This window comes from Miniopterus natalensis, chromosome 4 (genome assembly GCF_054644295.1).
Source record: "Miniopterus natalensis isolate mMinNat1 chromosome 4, mMinNat1.hap1, whole genome shotgun sequence".
In the NCBI taxonomy this organism is placed as follows: Eukaryota; Metazoa; Chordata; class Mammalia; order Chiroptera; family Miniopteridae; genus Miniopterus; species Miniopterus natalensis.
Genome location: NC_142084.1, coordinates 81,162,870 through 81,183,180, shown reverse-complemented (window position 1 = coordinate 81,183,180; position 20,311 = coordinate 81,162,870).

The window sequence follows — 20,311 nt, the reverse complement described above, 5'->3', positions numbered from 1 at the left end:
GGCACTGGAAATTCAGGTCAGGGATTTTGGGGGGGGGGGGGGGAGTGAAGAAACTACCGTCAGCCTTTTGGGAACCCAATGTTAGACCGTAAGCTTTCGAAACAAAAAAGGACCCCTTGCTTCTGAAATTCAGGAGAAAACTGCCTTTACCGAGTGGAGCAGCCAGGATCCCAGAGGAGATTGGAGAAACTTGATATTGTGTTTTTATCTTGCATTGTCAGCTTTGGAGGGTGGCAGGATCCTCCAACGCTCAGATCTCCCGTCTCCCAGTCAGCAGTCAACTGCCTGCTCAGAGGACCTGCTCTGACCTCTTCTGCCTAAGACCCGAGATGCTACCAAGAGGAGAGGGTTGAGATAGCCCCAGGAAGTGCGGGCCACAGACACAGGCGAGGGATCACGGTGAGAGAGAGGAGTGGTTAGTGGCAATAAAAACAACAATAACCGGGCACTTTCTCCGAGCCAGGCTATGGGACAAGTGCTCTTCATGCATGACCACACAACGTGGCGACACACGGGGGTTGTTACGGTTACCATTTTACAGTCAAGGAAACTGAGGTTCAGAGATGTTAAGTGATGTTGCCAAGGCCACACATTAGTAAGTAGAGGAGCCAGGATTTGAACCCCAGAACCCACATTCTTGTCATTGTGACCACTGCCTATGTGTATAACAAATGGGTGAGATTTACCTCTTGGGTATACAGTTTGCGCCCAAAAGCCAATTGCGCCAAAGATCTCTTGAATACCGCTGAGTGCGCAGGAAGGGAGGCTAGAAGCCCAACGCCTCCTATGATGCCTGACTCTCCTCTGGGCCACTCTTGCCAAGTGGTCACCCAATAGTATCTGCTTTCATACCTTCAACAACACAGACCTCATCCATCTTATATGACAGCCCCTTCACCTTTTAAGAGCTTTGGCTACAGGAAATACTGAGCTAAAATACATCTCCCTAACATGTATATCCACTGGCTATTTCTGCCCTTTGCGGCACGGGGGGAGGGGGGGCACAGAACAAATTCAGCCTTTCTCCACCGAACAGTCCTCTTTAAAACTTTGGAAACATCAATTATGATCCCTTCAGATATACCACCTCTAACCACCAACCCTCCCCGCCCCCTGCCACACACACACAAAAAGTTAAGACCTTAATTTACTTGTTTACAGTCTCAAAAAGCACTGCCTGAATCCCTACCACAGATCAAACACTTCGCAATCTATGTGCTGAGGAAACTGGGGAGCTTAAGTTCTAGGAGAGAAGATCAAAATGTACACAAATGATTCTATTACCAGGTATAAAATTGTGAAACTGTGAAAATACCTGGAAGAGTGTAGTACAGCTTCAGCTGGGTCATACGTGAAGATGACAAGAGGAGAGGGGCTCAAGCCTGGTCTTGAAGAAGCATCACTGACCACCTGCTGTTGCAGAGAATGGGCTGGTCGGAGGGCCACGGGGTGGTGTGATGATGGGAGAGCTGGACTTGGGATGGATCTGCCACACTGTGGCTGTGTCTCCCTGCACCTGGTCTTCCTCATGCATAAACTAGAACTAGAAACATCTGCTCTGACCATCCCAGCATTTCCATATGGATCCGGTGCAGGGGTTTTGAAAAAAGATGACAATGAGAGGAGGATGCCCTGGGTGTGTGAGGAATCCTTAAACCCCATTTCCTGCCTGAAGATCACTCTGCCGCTCCCACCGTTTGCTGGGAGCTGGAGGAATCAGAAGACAGTCCACTGAGGGGCTCCTGCTCCAGCACAGCAGAGGGAGAAGAGAACCGAAATGCCAGTGCGAGCCCACGTGGCCTAAGTGTGAGCCACGGCGACCACGTAACAGCCTCAGTAAATCGGCACCGTCTCATTACAGAATAATCCTGTAAGATGTGATCAAAGAAAAGATCAACAACTCAGACATGTTATCAGCCACCTAAGCCTTAAGAGGAGAAGGCCTACTGAGAGATTAAGGCACTTAGGGCACTTCTGAGAGCATTTCCTGCAGTTAGAACTTCACTAATTGATATCCAAGCCTCAGCCTCGGCCCCCACTCCATCTGGCTCATTGTTACCAGCACCTGAGAAAGGGGAGCCTGCCCTCACACTGTCGTGGGCCCAATCGTGGGCCCGAGCAGAGAGCTGCAGGAGGAGCACCGTGGATTTGCTGCAAGGTCATAGGAGTCGCTCTTTGGCCTCTAATCCACCTACACTGAGTACACTGTTGGATTAGGTACAAGTTCCATGTCCTCAAAGTCTGCCAGCCATCAAGAGGCATTTGTGGAGCCCTGTGTGAACCGGGGCTCTTACAGGTGTGAACGGAAGAGAGATCCAACTGGCCTAAGCACAAAACAAATTAATTGGTCTATTCAACTAAAAAGGCCAGAGGAGAGCGTGGTTTGAGGCTGGCTGGCTGCGGCCATATCATTGGGAGTCTGGCCCTCGGCTCTCTCCAGCTCTTGTTCTAATAGCCCCAGTGTTGGCTTCATCCCTTCTGTTTCGTTTTGGTGGGGGAGGGAGAGAGAGTGGGTTCTTCTAGTTCCATCTCAAGTCCAACGAAGTGTGACTGGATGGATTTGGGTTATGTGCTGTTCAGGGGCTGAGTGTTTTGATTGAGCAGCCCTCTGTTGGGCCCTCCCATCTTTGGATCTTGGGCTCGGCCCACCCAGACCACCTGGCTGACAGCGGGGGGAGTGAGGGGTCTCCTCGAGGAAACTGCAGATGCCGTTACCAGAAGACGACCAATGGGTGCTAGCTGAGCAAAATCAACACGAGCCTTATTCTCAAAACTCTTCTTGTGGAAATCCAAAGAGGAAACCTACAATATTTTCATATTTTTTTGTCATCAAGGAAACTGTTCTTTAGTTGAGAAGAAATTGCCACATATAAAATTAATAGAAAACAGAATTGATTGTAAGAAATAACGGCATAAGTCTAAGAAATGACGTTAGGGGTCAGTTAGAAGTGCAGGCGTGGGGCTAGATCCCAGTACCCCAGTCACCTGCGGGGACTGAACAAGACACTTGATCTCCCTGTGCCTTACACATTGTGCCTCTGCAACGTGGAGACAACAGGCTCTCCTCCGCAGGGCGAGTGTCGCAGAATGGAGCACAGGGCATGTCACATAGTAAATGCATTTGTGGGATTTCACTCCTTCACTGCAGGCTCACCCCCTGCCGAGAACTACTCTAGACCCCGGCAATGCAGTGGAGAGGAGAAAGGTCCTATTGCTGTGCGGCACAGATTATAAAATGAAAACAGTGGATATGTAAATGAGTAAAAGAATTTTAGATAAGGGTAATTGCTATGGAGAAAAATAAAACGAAATGAATGGCAGTGATGGGGCAGAGGCACCCGAGAGGACGGTCAGGGAAGGCTTGCTCGAGAAGGCAACATTTTAACTGAGGTGTGAAGGACAAGAGCTAATCATGTGAAGATCTGAGTTGAGCCAAGTGGAAAATCTGTAGTTTGACTGAATGAGAGGAGAGTGCCAAGAGGTGTGGTCAGAGAGGGAGGTCAGGGCTGATCGGATACGTCTGTGGTGACCAGTCGTGTTTTATCCTAATTGTAAAGGGAATTCAATGCAAAGACGTGGTATTTTAAAGACGACCCTGGCTACTGTGTAAAGAATGGACTGTGGGTAGGGTATAAAGGTAATAGAAGTAGGAACTAGAGAAGCAAAAAGGTTTGATGAAAGAAACAAAGAGGGAAACTCGCAGCTGATCCCTGAGGAAAGCAGGTGAGAGAGAGATGAGCCCAAAGTGAGCCTGCTGGGAAGGGCCATGAGCACAATGCAGAGCAGTGGTGGGACCCCCTCAGGGGCTCCCCAGTGCCTCCTGGCTGTGAAGCAGTAATTTGTATCTGACACACCCTCCCAGTGAGAACAACTATAAAAACTGCATCAAAAATAAAATCAGGGGAGCGAGCACGACAGCCATGCCGTGAAGGGCCGGAGGAGAGGAAAACCTAGCGAAGTAGGTCCTCAGTCGGTGTTTTCTCCACTCAGGGCTTTCTCGGATTGTCGTTGCAGAACAAAAAGTCAAAAGAGAAAGCAGTGGCCTAGAGCTCACAGCAGTTTCACTGGGCTAGAAGGACAAATGGTAAAAAATCTGAAAGTTACAGGCAGCCAGAGACTGCGAAGCCAACATCCTCAGGGGAAAAGGTACCACAGAGAGTGAGCCCAACATTGTCAGTGCAATTTCTCCTCGGGGCACTGGGCAGACTCTCAGACGCACGTGGGCACGTGTTTGTGGTGAGAGTCTGAGAAGCCCAGCAAACACGGACAGTCTCCTCTAGGAGGCGGGACGCGTTTTCCTCTGCAAGAGTGGGAGCTGGACTTACTGACTCACTTCCAAAGGACAGAGTGTGGGAATGGAGGAAGCTGCCAGATACCCCGTAACCAACGACCGAGGTCAACATCCAGCGATAAATCGTGGCGATATCATGCACCGCGGATAGCATGTGACAAGAAGGGCACAGCCCGGCCGGGCGTGGCTCGGCGGTTGAGCGTCGACCCAGGATCCAGGCGATCGGGGTTCGATTCCCGGTCAGGGCACATGCCCGGGCTACAGGCTCGATCCCCAGTCGGGGGCGTGCAGGAGGCAGCTGATCAGTGACTCTCTTATCATTGATGTTTCCATCTCTCTCTCCCTTCCTCTCTGAAATCAATACAGATATTTTAAAAAAAAAAAGAAGGACACGAAATCATCACCTCCATTTAATCATGAGGAAAAAAAAGATCATACAAATTCAAATTAGTGATGTCCTACAAAATACCTGACCAGCCCTCTTCAAAACTGCTAAGGTCATGAAAAACAAGGAAAGAATGAGGATCTTTCCAGATTCAAAACCTAGGCAGAGAAACAAGATGGCGGCCTGGTAACCGCTGCACCGCCGCCTCCCGCCGCCTCCCGCCGCCTCCCGCAACCACATCAGAATTACAGCTAAATACAGAACCACCCTCACTCAGAGCCTCCTGGGATCTGGCTGCACAGAAGCCCCACAACCAGGGAGCTGAGGAAGCACTGAGACCGTAGGAGGGGCGGAGACGCGGGCGGGTCGGGGCTGAATCGGGGAGACGGGCCCACACCCGGTGCTGCGGGTAAACCCGGAGGGAATCTCGGCCGCAGAGATTTCCCGAGGAGTGAGGGGTCCCAGCCCCCCAGCAGGCCCCCAGCCCAGGGTCTCAGGGCCGGGAAGAGACGCCCCCACAGCTCCAGGCTGTGAACCCAGCGGGGACTGTCCCTGAGGGTCGCGGAGGCTGCGGGAGCCCCAGCAGCTCCCCTAAAGGGCCCGGCACGGACTCACTCGGACGCTCCCTCTGAGCCCAGCGCCGGGAGCAGCCTGAAAGGACCCGGGACACTCGGGGGAACTAACCTGCCTGAGATCCGGGCGAGAGGCGGAGGGCGGCTTCCTCCCGGGCAGAAGGGCTGGCGGAGGCCGTGGCTCCTGTGGCGAGTCCTCCCGCACACAGCCCGCAGGCAGGCGCCATGTTTGAGTCGCCAGCACCTGACTCGCACCCTTGGCCCCGCCCCGTGATTCCCGGAGGCCCCGCCCTCCCCACCTGCAGCTCCTCCGGGCCATTTCCAGGGGCTTTTCTGTGCAAGTGGCCTCTCGAGCCTCATGCTCAGGACTTTCCTAAAATCTCTCCAACAAGCAGCAGTGGGCCCCAGACAGCTTGATAAGCGGCCCCAGGCCTGGCACTAGCGGCAGCTGCATTGGCTCATAGCTTGGCCTCTCCTGGGCTCCTCCAAGCCCAGCACAAGTGGCAGCCAACTGCGGTTTGCTGTGTAGCTCATGCTGGGTGGCCCTGAGCAGGGCACTGGCACAGGCTGACTTTGCACCTCCCGGGAGGCCCCAGAGACAGTGCACCCAGTGGTCACCATCGACCACGCTGGATTACAACCCTACCACATCCACGAGTGACACTCAAGGGGCGCACTTGGTGAACACCAAAGCTCCACTGAAGTAAATCCTGCTCCATAGGGGTGTCTCCAGCACAGCAGCTCTTTGGCTGTAGTTGCAGCTGGTCCTCACAGCTGATTGGCCTGGGGGTCAATTCCTCCCAGTGACGCCAACAGCAACCAAGGCTCAACTACAACAGGACAGTGCACACAGCCCACACAGGGGAGCACCTGGAAGGCCCAGCTCAGGTGACTGGGGAGGCTGAGCCACTGGACCCTACAGGACACCTACTACACAAAGCCACTCTACAAATTCCAGGAGAAACAGCAGCTCTACCTAATACATAGAAACAAACACCTGGAAGCAGACAAAATGCGGAGGCAAAGAAACATGTCACAAAGGAAAGAACAGAAGAAATCTCTAGAAGAGGAACTAAATGAATAGATCCAAGCAAGATAACAGATACAGAGTTCAGAATTTTGTTTATAAGGATGTTTAAGCTGACTATTAGGGAAATAACTGAGAAAATCGATAACATAATAAAGTACCAGTTTGAAATGAAGGCTACACGAACTGAAATGAAGAATAATTTACAGGGAATCAACAGTAGAGTAGAGAATGCTGAGAATCAATTCAGCAATTTGGAAGATGAAGAAACAAAAAACACCCAACGAGAAGAGCAAAAAGAAAAAAGAATCCAGAAATACGAAGATAGTATAAGGAGCCTCTGGGACGACTTCAAGAGACCCAACATTCGTATTATTGGGGTGCCAGAGGGGAAGAAAGAGACCAAGAAATTGAAAACCTATTTGAAAAAATAATTACAGAAAACTTCCCCTACCTGGGGAAAGAAATCGACTTACAAGTCCAGGAAGCACAGAGGGTCCCAAACAAGAGGAACCCAAAGAAGCCCACAGCAAGACACATCATCATTAAAATGCCAAAGGTTAAAGACAAAGAGAGAATCTTAAAAGCAGCAAGAGAAAAGCAATTAGTTACCTACAAGGGAGCACCCGTATGACTGTCAGCTGATTTCTCAACAGAAACTTTGCAGGCCAGAAGGGAGTGGCAAGAAATATTCAAAGTGGTGAAAAACATGGAACTACAACCAAGATTGCTCTACCCAGCAAAGCTGTTATTTAGAATTGAAGGTCAGATAAAGAGCTTCACAGATAAGAAAAAGCTAAAGGAGTTCATCACCACCAGACCAGCACTACAGGAAATGTTGAAGGGTCTTCTTTAAGAAGAAGCTAATGAACAAAAGAATCTGACGAACTAAATAGATTCAGAGACATTGACGCATGTAACATATGATCATATTTCAGAGGAAAGAGGGAAGGGGGGTGGAGGGTGGGAAGAGATTAACCAAAGAAGTTATATGCATATATGCATAATCCATGGACACACTCAATAATGGGGTGAAGGCCTGGGGAGGGGGTAGGAGAAAAGTGGAGGGGGCCAATTGGGGGGGGGAAATGGGACACCTGTAATACTTTCAATAATAAAGATAAATTAAAAAATAAAAATAAAATAAATAAAATTTAAAAACTCAAAAAAACTAAAACAACTGATGCCTAAATGTAATGTGGAATCCTGTCAACAACCAAAGAAATTAAATAGAGTCTCCAGTTTAGTTAAAGGTAAGCACCCGTATTGCTTCCTTGGTTTTGACAAATATGTTGTGCTACGTAAGATGTTATCATTAGGGAAGACTGGGTGAAGGGTATATGGGAAGCTTTCTGTATATCTAAAAGTAAAACAAAATAAACAATAGTAATGGGAGGGGGGTACTTCAGGGAGGATGACCAGGGATGGCTTCATTACCAAAAAAATGAAAAGGTTATTTTTGAAAAAGCAGCTCCTAAGAGGTGAGTGAGCTAGGCAATGATTTTAGTGGTTCCATGGAGTTGGGGAAACAAAAGTTGGAGTTCGGGGCCCACCAGAGGAAAGGGATTGGCTTTCAGTTGAGACCCTGATGGGCTATGCCCACAGGGTAAGGCAAATCAGAAACAGACACCCCTCAAAGCCTGAAACGCAGCTCAGCTCACCGCAATCCACAGTTGGATGAGTGGTCTGCCCACACTCTGCCAGCCGCACGGAAATGTAATCCTTTCTCGAAGACGGCGTGATTCAGAGCCACTGTATTTTCTCATATTTGAGTTAAGGTATTCTCCGCAAAAATACCAGGCATTCCAGTAAATAGACAGTGACCTAAATCCAATAAAATAAAATACCAGGCAATGGAAGCAGATGAATAGACAACCCAGGTTCTAGAATTATCAGGCAGAAACTATAAAATAATAATGATTAATAGGTTCCAGAATATATCCTAAGAATCCTGAAACACTAATCAGAAAGAATATCTTCACCCCCATGTTCATAGCAGCACAGTTTACAACAGCTAAGACCTGGAAGCAGCCCAAGTGCCCATCAGTAGCTGAGTGGATAAAACAGCTGTGGGACATTCACACCATGGAGTACTACGCAGCTGTAAAGAAGAAGGATCTCATGCCCTTTGCAACAGCATGGAGGGACCTGGAGAGTATTATGCTAAGTGAAGTAAGCCAGGCAGAGAAAGACGAACATCATATGATCTCGCTTATATGTGGAATCTAAAGAACTTAATAAACTGATGAACAGAATAGATTCAATGACGTGGAAGCATAGATGAGACTGACGAATGTCAGAGGGAGAGAGGGGGGAGGGTGGGGGTGGGGGAGAGATTAACCAAAGAATTTATATGCATATATGCACAACCCAAAGACAAGGACAAGGGTGGGGAGAGGTACTGGGGAGGAGGAGGGGACGGAGTGGATGGGTCATTGAGGAGAAAAAGGGACATCTGTAATATTTTAAACAAAAATAAAATTAAAAAATATATATATATACACATATATATATGTTCCAGAAAATAGATGAAAAGATGGAGAATTTCTTCACAAAATCTATATTTTCTAGAGAGTCTATTTTTAAAAAGAAAAAAAAATTGAAGCAAGTAGAAATGCTAGCCTGAAAATTGAATTAATTGAAATTAATTCAATAGTTAAGTGTAAAGCCAGTTTAAACACAGCAGAAGGGAAGATTAGTCAGAAGAGAAAAAAGATCCAGATGATGCAGAGAGGCGGTGGGGGGACAAACAGAAAGCACAGAAACAAGCACTAGTGACATGGGGAACACAATGGGAAGGTCTAAAGTGTGAAACTAAGACTCTAGATGGAGAGGAGAGAGTGGAGAGGCAATAATAAAGGAAATGCTATTGGTTAAACACATTAAGACACAAATTCAGAAAGCTCTAGGATCCCCAGGCAGGTTATTCATAAAGAAAACCAAAGCTGGGCAGCACTGTGGACTGGAGGGGATCAAGGCCGCAGCAGGCAGGAGGCATGGAGGGCGACCTGGGCCCTGTCGTCTTCAGAAAGACTGTGTGTTCCAGGAAGGAAAACCCCCTCTCTGTGCTACAAAAAAGGAAACCAAAAGCTCTGAAATATTCTTTTTTTTTTTTTAACGTGAAAGGTCGCCCGGCCAGAGTGGCTCAGCGGTTGTGCATCAACCTAGGATCCAGTAGATCCTGGTTCGATTCCTGATAAGGGCACATGCCCAGGTTGGGGGCTCAATCCCCAGTCGGGGGCGTGGAGGAGGCAGTCAATCAATGACTCTCTCTCATCATTGATGTTTCTATCTCTCTGCATCTGCCTTCCTCTCTCTGAAATCAATAAAGACATATTTTTTAAAAATAAATAAATAAAATGTGAAAGATCAATGTTAGATGCCACATCAAGATTCAGAGGAAGACAAGGATATTGATTCCATGTGTGGACACCAAGATGAAAACAACAACAGATTTTCTCTAGTCATTAAAACAGAGAAGCCAAAATAGAAACATAATTTTTTGCTACATGTGTTTAATTGGACCAGTGTTTCGGAACACTGGAGAAAATGGATGAGTTCTGTGTTTTAGTATGTATAAAGTAAAGGATCCTCTTGCTCTCAGTTATTTTTAGAAGAAAAATTTAATTGAACAATTTTGGGCAGGGAGCATAATAAATGTGCTTTCAGAATTGTTATAAAGCACAAACAATGGAAAGGCTGTTACTTTAAAACTTGACTCTTGAACCAAATGACACAATTTGTACATCCTTTGTGAATATATTGTGCAGACCACTGATGGGACTGATACAGTCAATAAATAACATGCAGCCTGGTGAGGAAATGTCTATTGAGAAACTTGAGGATAAAAGTTTCTATTATTCAATCTGTCCTACTTAGTCCTAAAATAAATTGTGTTTGATTCCTTAGGGAAAACAAAAACAAACCTAGGCACAACATATAACACTGATGAAAAGCAAAGAATAAAATATTGAAGCCACCAGGAAAAAAAGATGCATTGCCTTTAACGTATCAAAAATAAGACACAGAGCTGACTTTTCAAAGGCATGATAAGGCAGAAAAGAATGGACTGACCCTTTTTTTTAGCACCAAACTTTTTATTGTGTATACATCTATATGCATTGAACCTTTTACTTGCAAAAAAAATCATTAAACTACACTGTGAGTTGATGAATACATAAGAAACCATTATCTTGTATCTATCTTATAAAAACGAGGGTTACATTCTTAGTCACACAATCCAAACTGCTGTTTATATTTCTTAATTAGAACTATCTTGGTCTCAAAAAATTTATGCAGCTTTGAAAGGGGCTTAATTTATAATCAGGATTATTTTCTGGTTTGGAAGAATCTGTTTCAAAAATATAAAGCATCATAGATTGACATGAAAGATAAGGTTAATTGAGACATTTCTGTGAAAGCTGCTGCTAGTTGAAGAACCTGAAACCTGAGTAATAATAGATACTTATCTCAATATGTGTTATGATGTCCTAATATAAACAAAATCTCATAATCCTTCATATGTCACAATACAGCACATATTCTTATACTTTCTAATGAAAGTACAGCAGGAAACAAGGCATAAAATGAAAAACTGGATGGATTTCAAATCCATTGTGTTACTTAAAAATATATTCATGTTTATATAATATGTATCTTAATTTACTTGCCTATTTCAACTATTCCATAATCCAATGATAAATTAGTCCTAATTTTATAAACTTACAAGACGTTTTTGTTTTGTTTTGTTTAATATATCTTTATTGATTTCAGAGAGAGGAAGGGAGAAGGAGAGAGAGACAGAAACATCAATGATGAGAGAGTCATTGATCAGCACACCCCCAACTGGGGATCAAGCCCGCAACCTGGGCATATGCCCTGACTGGGAATCGAACCGTGATCTCCTGGATCCTAGATCAATGCTCAACTGCTGAGCCACGCTCAGCCAGGCACAAGATTTTTTTTAATCTTTTTTTTTTTTTTTTCAATTATAGTTGACATACAATATTATATTAGTTTCAAGTATACAGCCCTGTAATTAGACATTATATAACTTACTAGGTGGTCATCCCAATAAATCTTGTACCCATCTCACATCCTACATAATTATTAGAATATTATTGACTATATTCCCTATGTTGTACTTTACATCCCCGTGACTATTCTGTAATTACCAATCTGTACTTCTTAATCCTGTCACTTTTTTCACCCATTCCCCCAAGTCCCCTCCCATCTGGCAACAGTAAAAATGTTCTCTGTATCTATGCCTGTTTCTGTTCTGCTTATTCATTTATTTTGTATTTTAGATTCAATTGCTGATAGATATGTATTTATTGCCATTTTGTTATCCATATTTTTACCTTTTTTCTTCCTTCTCTTCCTCCTCTTCTTCTTAAAGAAGACCCTTTAATGTTTCATGTAATACTGGTTTGGTGGTGATGAACTCCTTTAGCTTTTTCTTGTCTGGGAAGCTCTTTATCTGTCCTTTAATTCTAAATGATAGCTTTGCTGGGTAGATTAATTTTTGTTGTAGGTCCTTGCTTTTCATCACTTTGAATATTTTTGCCACTCCCTTCTGGCCTGCAAAGTTTCTGTTGAGAAATCAGCTGACAGTCTTATGGGAGCTCCCTTGTAGGTAACTAACTGCTTTTCTCTTGCTGCTTTTAAGATTCTCTCTTTGTGTTTAATCCTTTGTGTTTAATTATGATGTGTCTTGCTGTGGGTCTCTTTGGGTTCCTCTTGTTTGGAACTCTCTGTGCTTCCTGGACTTATATGTCTAATTCCTTTACCTGGTTAGGAAAGTTTTCTGTCATTTTTTCAAATAGGTTTTCAATTCCTGGCTCTCTCTTCACCTTCCAGCACCCCCATGATGCAAATGTTGGTATACTTGAAGTTGTCCCAGAGGCTCCTTACACTATCCTTATTTTTTTGGATTCTTTTTTCTTTTTGCTCTTCTGGTTGGGTGTTTTTGCTTCTTTATATTGCAAATTGCTGATTTGATTCTCAGTGTCCTCTACTCTACTGTTGATTCCCTATAACTTATCCTTCATTTCAGTTAGTGTACCCTTCATTTCTTACTGCTTCTTTTTTACAGTTTCCATGTCCTTTTTTAAGCTGTTGAAGTTCTCAGAGTTCCTTGAGCATCCTTGTAACCATTGCTTTGAACTTTGTATCTGGTAGTTTTCTTGCCTCCATTGCACTTTGTTCTTTCACATGGGACCTGTTTCTTTGTTTCCTCATTTTGGCTGCTTCCCCATGTTTGTTTCTATGAATTAGGTAGAGTTTCTATGTCTCCCAGGCTTGGTAGAGTAGCTTAATGCAGCAGGTGTCCTGTAGGGTCCAGTGGCACAGTCCCCCCTGTTTCACCTGAGCCAGGCACTCCAGGTGCACCCCTCAAGTGGGCTGTAGTTGAGCCTTGATTGCTGTTGGTATGTCAATGGGAGGATTTTACCCCCAGGCCAATCGGCTATGAGAACTGGCTGGGGGCACTGGGGAGAATCACCTGTGCAGGGGCCCACCTCCCAGTGTAAAACTTACTTCAGTGGGGCTCTGGCATCCACTGACTCCACCCCTTAAGTGTGTCACTTGTGGAGGTGGTTGGGTGGTGCTTTCACATGGTCTAAAGCTGTTCACTGGGTGTACTGGCTCTGGGGCCTCCCAGGAAGTGCAGACCAAGGTCAGCCACTGCCTGTGTTCTGCCTGCGCCTCCCAGCATGAACTATAAAGCAATCTGCAGATAGTTGCTTCTTGTGCTGGGCTTGGAGGTTCCCAGAAGAGGCCAACCTGTGAACCAATGTCAACTTCCACTAGTGGCAGAGGCACAGGGCATGCTGAGGCCAGATGCTGCTTGTTGAAGACATTTTAGAAAAATCTGAAGCATGAGCCATTTGTATGGGAAAGCCACAGGAAATAGCTTGGGTGGGCCTACAAGTTGGGTGGGATGGGATCTCAGGGGATCACCAGGGTGGGGCAAACAGTGATAGCCAGGTTAATGGAGACTCAGATATGGCACCCGCCTGCCAGCTCTGTGGTGGAAGGGCTCAGAAAAGAAACAATGGCCTCTGCCAGCACTTCTGGCTGGGAGAAAGCTGACCCTCCAGCTCTTGCCCTGATGCCAGACAATTCAGTTCCTCCCCCCAGCACTGGAGCTCAGAGGGAGGGAATCTGAGTAAGTCTGTGCCTGGGACTCCAGCAGCCACAATCCATGCTGGTTTTCACAGCCAGAAGTTATGGAGACTTCTCTTCCTGGCACTGGAACCCTGGGCTGGGGTGGCCTGGTGTGGGGATGGGTGCCTCACTTCTCAGGGGGCATCTCCACAGCTGAGATATCCCTCCCAGTTTTTATCCACCACACGTGGGTGTGGGACCAGCCTGTCCCTTGTCCACCCCTCCTCCCAGCCTCTTTGTGGCTTATTCTTTATATCCTTAGTTGCAGGATTAGTGTTCAGCTAGATATCAGGTGTTTTCAAATGATGGCTGTTTGTAGTTTAGTTATAATTTTGATGTAGTTGTGGGAGGTTCCAAGTATCGTATTTACCTACACACCACCTTCAGTGGAAACCTTGGAATGGCTCTATTAAACAGCACGTTTCCGAATACCTCCAAGGATCTCATATTTTAACTAAGAGATATTTTGAACTGAATAATATTAAAAATATAAGAACTTATGGGATGTATCTACAGTAAAGCTCAGGAGAAAACACAAAGCTGTAATATATATGTATTATAAAACAATAAAGGTTAAAAATCAATTATCTGAGCATCCATTTCAAGAAGCCAGGAAAAAAGACAAGAAAATCAACCACCCACTAAAAAATAAATAAATAAATAAGCATAAGTTGAGAGAGGGGGAAAAATAGAAAATAAGTTTATAATAAAAAAAAAAATATTAAAGTTAGTTATTGAAATGACCAATAAAATCGCTAATCCTCTGGACAGAATAATTAAGAAAAATTTACCAATGTGACAAATAAAAAGATGTCACTACAGATTCTATAGACTAACACGATAAGAGGGTTATAGCAATTTTCTGCAAATAAATGTATATTTTTATGTTAAATGGACAATACCTAGAAAAATACAACTTACTAAAACCAGCACAAGAAGAATATACCATCATAATAGTCCTATATCTGTTAAGTAAATTGAATTTATAAATAAAAACCTTCCACTAAGAAACCTCCAGACCCAGATGGGTTCACCAGTGGACACTTCCAAATATTTTTAAAAAGAAATAACTACAATCCGACAGAGATATTTCTAAAGAGTAGAAAAAGGAAAAATATTCACAACTTGTTGATGAAGCCACCACAATCTTTATATCAAAACCAGAAAGAGATTTTTTAAAATGAAAGTTATAGGTTAGCTCCACTCACGAACAAAGATAATTTCATTTTGTCAAAAGCAAGCAAAATGGAAGAAATAGAAATTAAATAGTAGAGACCTTTGGCAGATAATGACTGGGGGGTCTATATCATGATATGGACAGCATCCATTTTATAAATAATTGATCCAAATGAATGCACTTGATATGTGCGTATTTCCATTTTAAATGGTTTTTAAATGTGCGGTACAGGAACCTCTGTTCACCACCCCCTCCCTTCTAGCAAAACCGACCGTCCTCTTCTGCGCTTCATGTGCTGTAGCTCCTAACACGGAGAGGCTACTAACAAGTATTTGTTACGACTGAACCAACAAGTCTTTTGTTAGACACGTGAAGCCTCAGCCCAGCGTCAGACATGCATCCAGAATTTAATACCTACGTACTTTTTAAATGAATGAATCACTGACTGAAAACTCAGAAGACACAAGAAGTGAGCCGTCTGCCAAACCTTCTGAGTGTCAGAAGTCGCTGTAGGGGAAGGTGAGAGACTCAGTAAGAGAAACTGGCTGAACAAACATGCAACAAGAGTTAAGGGCAGACTGAGAGGAAAGTAGGGGACAGGGGCAGAGATGGCTGGAGGGAAAGATGGGGGTGGAGCTCAAGGAGAGAGTGAAGAGTCTCACAGGGTGTCGAGCCGCTAGAGCTCAGAGAACAAGCATAGACTTGGCTCCAAAAACTCAGAGAGTCTCTGGGCAGAAAGCCAGGGCCCTCTCGGCTTGATACGAAGCTTTTCTTCCTCACTGATCCCACCTCCTCACCTCTTATTTCAAGTCTCTGAGCAAAGGGTTGGGAGCCATGACTTGACAGACAGGAGTCGTGAGTTCTAGATTCGGCCAGTCATGCCGCTTCCTTGGCCTCTGGGTGACTAATCCTTAAAATGCAAGGGAAGGTCCATCAGTATTTTATGCATCTATTTCTTATGAATGGAAATTCTCCTGGTGCCACTGAGGTTCCCCAAGTAGTTCTGAGGTCCCTTCTTTAAAGCACAAAGAATAATAGTCTTATTATAAGACTATTAATATAATAGTTTTATTATATTGCAATTTTTTTAAAAAGGTAGCACCCAGCCGGCATGGCTCAGTGGTTGAGCACTGACCTCTGAACCAGGAGGTCACGGTTCGGTTCCCAGTCAGGACACATGCCCAGGTTGCGGGCTCAATCCCTAGTAGGGGGCGTGCAGGGGGCAGCCGATCAGTGACTCTCTCTCATCATTGATGTTTCTCTCTCTCTCTCCCTCTCCCTTCCTCTCTCTGAAATTGATGAAAACATGTTTTAAGAAATAATCATTTAAAATGATATTTTAAAAGGTAGCAACTGCATCTCTAAGCTGGGTTAGGAAAGGCTGGCAGTGAGCCTCCAGCTCCTTGGAGGAAAAGCTCTTCCATAGTCCCGTTTTCAGACCCATATTCATCATAATACTTCAGCACAATTAGGCAAGCTACTCAGTGGCTCCAAATATCCATCTCTCTTAACAAAGTGTCATTGAAGCCTGTCAAAGTAGCACGAGGCATCCAGCGCTCTCCTCTGCGAATGTCAGTATGGTCAGAGGCTTGGCATTGCGTTAATTACATTAGCTGCCTCGGGACGACATAATCTTGCCTGATTAACACCACTCTTTTCTCTCCTTTTTCTCTCTTTGGGCCCCCTCCACGAGTCTTTTTTCTTCTTTCACTTATTTCCTCACTCATCCTTGCAGGAAATATTTACTGAGCACCTCCTATGTGCCAGGCCCTCTGCCATGTGCTAGACATAGATCAGTAACAAGCCGGGGAGAGCCCCTTCCCTCGGAGAGTTCCTTGACCTTGTCTAGCGTGCCCTTCATCCTAGTTGGAGCAAAAAATAGTGGAAAGATCCTTCAGCCCTGCATCAGGGTACCTGCATTCTTGTCCCAACTCTGCTACTAGTCTAAGGGGTAAGTCACTTAACCTGCCTGGATATAATTTCCCTTTTCTGTAAATAAAAGTGTTAAACAAGAGCCGTCTCTAAGAATCTCTCACACAGGTTTTTCCCAGTAGCTCTTAACTAATCTCCCCGCTTTCATTTTGCCCTTCCTTCCCCACTTCTTTTATTTAACACAGCAGCCAAACTAATCTTGCTAAAATGTTAAGTCAGATCTTGTTACTCCTCTGCTCACATCCCCCCAGTGGGGCTCTCTCAAAATAAAGCCCAAAGTCCTTACCATGCCCTGGACGTGATCTAGCCCCCGGCTACCTCTCCTACCTGGGACCCTTCCTTCATCCACTGCGCCCAGGCACACTGGTCTCCTTGATGTTTCTTGCCCACTCGAAGCACGGTTCCCTCTCAGGGACTTTGCACTTGCTTTTCTGCTGCCTGGAAAGCCCTCCCTCCCCTCCCTGAGGTCCGTGTGACTCATTCCCTGACTTCCTTCAGCTGTGTATTCAAACGTCTCCTTTTCAGAAGGCATTCCCTGACCTGAACACCCTAATAAAATAGCCCCTTCTCGTCGCCTTCTGTCCCTTTACTGTGCTTCTTTCTTTCTGACCCTTATGATTGCCAAATCCATCATAACTTACTTGTTTATCTTCTGTCTCCCTCCACTAGAAAACACACTCCATTAGAATACGGATCTTTCCCTGCTTTGTTCCCTGCCGTATCCCCACTGCTGAGAACAGCGCCTGGCACATAGCAACTGCTCAATAAATGTCCGTTGAGTTAATGAAAGAACAAATCTCCTTTAATAATAAAAGAAGTCTCAGTGTGTGTCAAAATTTCTTCATACTTAGGAGGATTTAAACCTAGTTACCGGGACCTCTAAGGGACTGGTCAAGTATTGGAATCAAGCTACGCAGAATACTTACCAACAGAAATGGACCATGGGCAAGAGCCAGTCAGCCCCCTTCCATTCAGATTTCTGTTTCATAGCCTGGTAGTTTCACAATAAGTTTGCACATGAACGTCATTTCTTTTATGCAGCTTCATGTGGCGCAAAGAGTAGGCATCACTATCCTCATCTGACTTGGCCCAGAACGTTTAGTCAGTGACCCCACGTCCTCCAGCTTTTTTGAGGCAGAGATCTAATAAGAACATAAGTCCCTGCCATCCAAGCCTACAATTGTTTATTTTTCAACAGCGACCTACACAAGGCAGGAAGATCTGGGTGTACTGCTTATAGGCATAAGAATTATGGGAGATACGAGGCAAAACGTGTAGATTCTCAGCCACGAGGAACTCTTCCCCCTGAGCCTCTGAAGTGACTGCATGTTCCAGGGGTTCAAAGTACTATTTATCTCACACATTGCCATACCCCCAAGGCCTGGCACATGCTCAATCCCTGCGTGCTGATGAAATAAAAGTGGCAGCCTCATATAAACAGAAGCCTACTAGACAATAATTACTCTCGGGTAAAAATTACTCTCACCTCCTGCAGAGCCCACAGTCTGAGAGGCATTCACACTCACGGAGAGCAACACCACACACACACACACACACACACACACACACACACACACACACACAGCATCTCTAGAAGGAGAAGCAAAAAAAAAGAAACTTTCCAGACTGTATCCACACCTGCCTGCGCAGGTGCCTCCCAGGCAGATGAGGGGCTGCCAGCTCACAGTTTGTTTTGGTATCTCCAGGGGTGCGACAACCAGCGTAGACATATACATGTACAGGAATGGGGCAAAAGTAGGCTTAACAGCTGTGAGTACATAAAACAGAGTTTATTCTGGTACGATTATTAATGATTGTATTATTTCCCATACAAACTACTATAAACCTACCTTCGCCCCACCCTGTCTGAACCTGTGGACGGAGACCCATTTACAAACACAAATACACATATGCGCTTGACATTCAGTTCAGAATTAGGCAGCATGCCAATCACAGGTCAATTCATGTACACAGAAATATACATGCTTGTTGGGCCCAAGTACACTCGCGAGTGTGCAAACACCGACACACAAACACATTTGCAAAGATAATGTTTACCTCAAGGTGCAACTGTAGCAAGTAAATGAGGTTACGTGACGTGCACAGCAATGCCTCGCACGTGGAAGGCAGGCTAATAAAGGTTAGTGATCGATACATAGATAATGTAAATTTGTATCAGACTTATGCGAATACCTGCCTTCAAAGCAAAATTCTCTTTCCAGTCACTGCGCAGAACCTCATGGAAATTCTAAGCGGCCCGTTACTTTTCTGGTGTATGGGAGCCAATACAAAAGGGAGGAATGTGGGGTGTGCTGTAACCCTAGGGCGGGGAGGAGGCTGGTGAACAAAGCCTTCCGGATTTATTTTTTCCTGGGGAGAAGGCCTGGGCTTGGAGGGAGCTGAACTGTTAAGAATTATTCTAGAGAGAACCGGCCTCCAAAAACTCAAAAGAAGGAGTTCCTAGAGCTACTGGGTAAGAGGGAGGCTCATAGGCTGGGAGGGAGAGGCCCCAGAGTCCCAGCCAGTGCAAATCATCCAGAAAATCCTGCAGAAGCCATTAATCTACTAAAGTCCAGTAGCCTGGAGAAAATCTGATTAACTCCACCTCCCCAGCTGAGCTCTAGAGTGAAATGTATAGCTGGCTCCTGAGACTCCAATAAGGTGGGAAAAACAGAGAAGTGGGAGGGATGGGAGTGGTGAGCGCTGAGTACCTGGATGTACAGCTTGCTCTACCATTATTTTGGAGCAAGCCACAGCTCTTGGTGGCTGTTTCCCCAGCCTATAAGATGTAAATAAAACCATCTTCTATCTAATTGGAAGGTGGCATATCTTCCAAAAGGTGCCAGCAGTGAGGCCAGGACTGCTTCCTCTTGATCCTGGAAATTGCTCAAGGAATTTCCCCTGTATTTTCCTGCTGCAGTGGCCCTGGGGGAAGAAGGGGGTGTCTTCCTTTATAGACTAGGCTTCTTTCTGAAACCTCTCCTTTTTTTTCTGGGGCCAAATATGATAACTTCTGAGCTCTAAAGAAACTTGGGATCTGGTTCAATTCTTCCCATTTAAGATGATAAAATGAGCCCAGAAGCGTGTCTGAACTGGGGCCCACGGATTTGTCTTGTTCACTTACAACTACATTCTTTAAAAAAAAAAAAAACAAGGCATTGTTTTGAGAGTCGTGAAGAGATTAACCCCATAATCTCCTCTACCCCACCGCCCCCACGCAAAGGAGAGGGGAGATGGGGGATCTCATCCAGCACTCTAAGCGTTAAACTCTGCCCAGGGTCTAACACCCCATTGGCCAAACACCGGGAAAAGATCTGGTTTTTGCAGCCTTTGGCCAATGAGCACCTCTAGTGGGAGGGTTTGAAGATACTAAGGAGTTTTCCCCCCTTTTCTTCTCTCTCCACCCCCTCCCATCGGCCATCGCCTGCCCCCCTCCCTCCAATCCCCAAACGCCGCCAGTTTGTTAAATTAATGCAGTAAGAAAGTCTGAAGATCTGAAGGAGTCCTGGCAAAAGGAAGATGGGCGAGCTCAGAAAACCCAGATGCATCTGAAGCCTCGGGCTCCCGAGCCCCGCGGAGTCGCCATGGACCCTGGCAGCCCCTGAAACTTGCCCCGAGCTCTCTCCCGTCCGCAGCCCCGAGCAATGGGACACCTTTCCCGCAGCGATCATAACTTATTCGGCGGGGACCGGAGAACAGGGATCACAAGGCGACGGCAGAGCAACGCGCAGGCAGGGGAGCGAGATTCCGGGGCTCGGTC